At 44.1% G+C, this 4,851-nt stretch overlaps 1 non-coding gene across 1 annotated transcript; it reads right to left on the reverse strand.

The window, feature by feature from the left end:
* Positions 1–440: 440 nt before the first annotated feature.
* On the reverse strand, positions 441–547 carry LOC116556835. Its single transcript, XR_004271184.1, has one exon. It is a non-coding gene; the product is annotated as a U6 spliceosomal RNA (small nuclear RNA).
* Between the last annotated feature and the right edge of the window lie 4,304 nt (positions 548–4,851).

The raw sequence follows: 4,851 nt of genomic DNA on the forward strand, positions 1-4,851 counted from the left end.
ATGCCACTGCACTCCAGCCTGGGTGACAGAGCAGGACCCTGTCTCAAAAAAGAAAAAAAAGAAAACTTCTCAACTTGAACCAGTGGCAAGTTTTTCAAATGTTTTTGGAAAATGAGAAAGCTTCTGGATACTCATATTTGTATTTTTCCAAAAGGCCCAATGCCTTGGTTATAATCAGATGTGACCAAGAATTAAATTTTTTTTTCTTTCCCATTTATTTATTTTATTGCATTTTAGGTTTTGGGTACATGTGAAGAACATGCAAAATTGTTGCATAGGAACACACGTGGCAGTGTGATTTGCTGCCTTCCTCCCCATCACCTACATCTGGCATTTCTCCCCTTGCTATCTCTCCCCAGCTTCCCACCCCCCACCGTCCCTCCCCTATTTCCCCCCAACTGACCCCAGTGTGTAGTGCTCCCCTCCCTGTGTCCATGTGTAAAAATATGGAACGCTTCACAAATTTGCGTGTCATCCTTGCGCAGGGGCCATGCTAATCTTCTCTGTATCGTTCCAATTTTAGTATATGTGCTGCCGAAGCGAGCACCCAAGAATTAAATTGTGAGGAATGGAGATCACACCAGAATGTACCAATTGCATCATTTATCTATTGCTGCATTAAAAAAATGACTCCAGAACTGGGTGGCTAAAAACAAAAACCATTTGTTATTTCTCATGATTCTGTGGACTAGCTGGGCTCAGCTGTGGTTTGTTGTTGTTGTTATCGTTTTCCATTCTAGGTGCTATTGGCTAAGGTCATTCATTCAACTTGGACACCCATTGAACAGCTGCAATCCGCTGAGAACTCTGACAGGGCTTAAATATTCAAGATGGTTTCATTCACATATCCAGAAATTGGTGCTGGTCAGCTGGGGGCCTTAGTTCTCCTTCACATGGCCTCTCATCTGCTAGCAGTTTATTTATTTATTTATTTATTTTTTAAGATGGGTTTCGCCATGATGGCCAGGCTGGTCTTGAACTCCTGACCTCAGGTGATCCACCCACCTCGGCCTCCCAAAGTGCTAGGATTACAGGCGTGAGCCACCACGCCCGGCCTGCTAGCAGTTTAAATTATCTTTCTTACAGCATGGCAACTGAGTTCCAAGAGGGAAAGGCCCACTTTTCTACAACTCCACATAATACTTCCAATATTCATATCAATCCATATCTAAGTAATCATTAGAACAGCAAGGAGGGATTAAGGAAAGGCTAGCTTTCGAAGTAGACTAAACTAGAACAGATAAGTGCTACTTCTCAGGCAAATATGTGAAGACCAAGAAGCACTTCTGGGGGTAAAAGTGGGTGCAGAGATTCTCTAGGAAATTCTGTGTAACTTAACAAAAAACAGGAAAAACCAGAGGAAGAATAAGTGAAACACCTATGGACTCTCCAAGAGGGAAGTTAACATTGATTTCCTGCTCCACCCATCAGAAATCATCTCAGTGAGCTTTAGATGACTCAAACTACTTAATTTGCATGAAGGACTTTGATCTTCACCTCTGGATTTCTTTGGTGGAGACAGAACAGTGAGATTGCCTCTTGCCTTTCATGATTAACCATTCTGCTTGTACAGTGCTTTCTCAGGCATTACATCATTTAAGTCTCACTTTAACCCATCTACGTCAGTGACATTTTCCCTATTTTACAAACAAGTAACAAGAAACCATGGAAAGAAATGAGTTATTACTCAAGTTTATGACGGTTAAGTGTCGAATGGCAGGGCCAAGATCAAACCAATGCCCTTCCCTTCCCAGTCCAGTGTTTTTTCTATTGCTTTGCCTTCAGATCTGGGGTGGGTGGTGAGAAGGTGAACCAGCATCCTATCTTTTCCCTTTTCTTATGGTTTCCTACCTAACTTCCTTCAGCTTCCCTTCCCTCAGCCTGCTGCTAAAGGACCCTAGGTTTGATGTCAGGAGACTGAAATTCTAGTTCTGATTCTGCCACAGGAGGCTGGCTAGTCTTAAGACATGTGTGTCACTTATGTGCTCGTGGCCTCAAAGGCCCCATTATTGTTAATACTTCCAACTCTGTCTCAATGATAGTATGAGAAATGGAATCAGACTATCTATTGGTTGATTTTTACATTTATATAAAGGTTTTGGACAATAGCAGGGGCTTGAAGGAGTGAGAAAGGTTAAGCAAAAGGAAAGAGTCCCTCTGGGGATAAATTCCAGGATGACCCCACCTCATACATACTCACCCTCCCTACCTTGAGGATACAAAAATCCGAGAATGCTCAAATGTCTTAAATAAAATGGCATAGTACAGCTAATGCTCGACTTACGACCACGGTCGGGACCGCGGGTTGGTCGTAACACGATTTGGTCGTAAGTTGAGTAGGCTATATGTACAGTTGAAATGGTGCACGCGGAGATGTTAGTGCTGCCGGAAGCTGGTCCGCACTGTCGTACGCCCAGCTGGGCAACGTTTGCGCTGCCAGACGCGGAGCAGTCGTGGCTAGCAATTGTGGTCGTAAAGTCGAATGGTCGTAAGTTGCATAGGTGGTAGGGCCGGGCGCGGTGGCTCACGCCTGTAATACCAGCATTTTGAGAGGCGGAGGCAGGTGGATCACCTGAGGTCAGGAGTTCGTGACCAGCCCAGCCAACATGATGAAACCCCATCTCTACTAAAAATACAAAAAATTAGCTGCACGAGGTGGCGGGTGCCTGTAATCCCAGCTACTTGGGAGACTGAGGCAGGAGAATCACTTGCACCCTGGAAGCAGAGTTGCAGTGAGCTGAGATCGGGCCACTGCACTCCAACCTGGGTAACAGAGAGACTCGATCTCAAAAAAATAAATAAAATAAAATAAAATAAAATGGCATTGTATTTGCATATGACTTACACAAGTCCTCCAGCATAATTTAAATCATCTTTAAATTAACTATAATGTTTAATACAATGTAAATGCTATGTAAATAGTTTTTATTTGTATTGTTTGTTATTGTTGTGTTTACATTTTTTCGAATATTTTTGATCTGTGGCTGGCTGAATCCTTGGATAAGGGACCCACACATGTGGAAGGCTGACTGTAATTCCAAAAAAATAAGACAAAGTGGACTTATAAGAGTTCACAGGGCCAGGCGCGGTGACTCAAGCCTGTAATCCCAGCACTTTGGGAGGCCGAGGTGGGTGGATCACGAGGTCAAGAGATCGAGACCATCCTGGTCAACACGGTGAAACCCCGTCTCTACTAAAAATACAAAACATTAGCTGGGCATGGTGGCGTGTGCCTGTAATCCCAGCTACTGAGGAGGTTGAGGCAGGAGAATTGTCTGAACCCAGGAGGCGGAAGTTGCGGTGAGCCGAGATCGCGCCATTGCACTCCAGCCTGGGTAACAAGAGTGAAACTCCGTCTCAAAAAAAAAAAGAGTTCACAATAGGTGGGGCATGGTGGCTTACGCCTGTAATCCCAACACTTTTGGAAGGCTGAGGTGGGTGGATCACCTGAGGTCGGGAGTTCAAGACCAACCTGACCAACATGGAGAAACCCAGCCTCTACTAAAAATACAAAATTAGCCAGGCATGGTGGCACATGCCTGTAATCCCAGCTACTCAGGAGGGAGGCTGAGGCAGGAGAATCGGTTGAACCCGGGAAGCAGAGGTTGCTGTGAGCTGAGATCACGCCATTGTACTCCAGCCTGGGCAACAAGAGTGAAACTCTGTCTCAAAATTGAAAAAAAAAAAAGAGTTCACAGTAAATATTTAGGGTGTGGAGTGAGTTAAGATAGGCTCAATCAACTCTTCCATCTAAGACCTTTCCCCTTATCTTTCCCTGGTTTCGGACAGGGTGCTTAGATGTAATTCCTGAAAGGCCAAATAATATTTTGGTTTTTCAGTTTGTTTTGGTGAAAGGAATGAGGATGTGGAATACACATTGTTATAGGAACCACAGGATCGACAAATTTAAGAATCCCTCATGTACATCTAGCCCAACTTATTCTGAAATGTCCCAATTCTAATCCCATTGTGCTGCCAAACAAATAATTTGCTGTCCTGTTGGAATCTGAGAGTCAAAAGTGTGTGAAAGTTCAAACGTGGTCAGGGAATTTTTTTTAATGGATCGATGTGGTAGGTTTGGTGGCTTTGTTTTTACTGCCTTCTGGAACCAAGAAAATCCTTTCCTATGTAACTCACTCAGTTAATGCCTCTCACTGTTTTTAGAGGCAAATTGGTCTATTTCCTGCTTATATGCCTGTTTCCCTCTTTTCCTCTTCCAGGAAATTCAGAAATACTGACTCATCTTCACTCTTATATTAAAGCAAGCCAGTTTTTCAATAGCTATTAAATCTAGTATGTCCATGAGCAAGCTTCATCTGGAACATTGGAATGTGAAGTCTAGACAGTGTTAGAGAAAACTGGCTTTCAGATCAAAAACAGAGATCAAAAAGTGAGGTGATGTAGAGCAAGGCGAGAAAGAAAAAGAAAAAGAAAGAAATGAGCTTCCAAAACACAGAGATTTGGGAAAGGGATGGGAAGAAATGACAGTGGGTAGAGTGGAGTGCTTTTGAAATTGATAGAGAGCATGGTGGGTTACAAAAGCAATTTAGTGATTTTCAATCAGCATTTAAAAAAATGATATGCCGGCCAGGCGCGGTGGCTCACGCCTGTAATCCCAGCACTTTGGGAGGCCGAGGCGGGTGGATCACGAGGTCAACAGATCGAGACCATCCTGGTCAACATGGTGAAACCCCGTCTCTACTAAAAATACAAAAAAAATTAGCTGGGCATGGTGGCGCGTGCCTGTAATCCCAGCTACTCAGGAGGCTAAGGCAGGAGAATTGCCTGAACCCAGGGGGCGGAGGTTGCGGTGAGCCGAGATCGCGCCATTGCACTCCAGCCTGGGTAACA

Source organism: Sapajus apella, unplaced genomic scaffold, assembly GCF_009761245.1.
Source record: "Sapajus apella isolate SASKATOON/1434 unplaced genomic scaffold, GSC_monkey_1.0 scaffold17, whole genome shotgun sequence".
Classification (NCBI taxonomy): domain Eukaryota; kingdom Metazoa; phylum Chordata; class Mammalia; order Primates; family Cebidae; genus Sapajus; species Sapajus apella.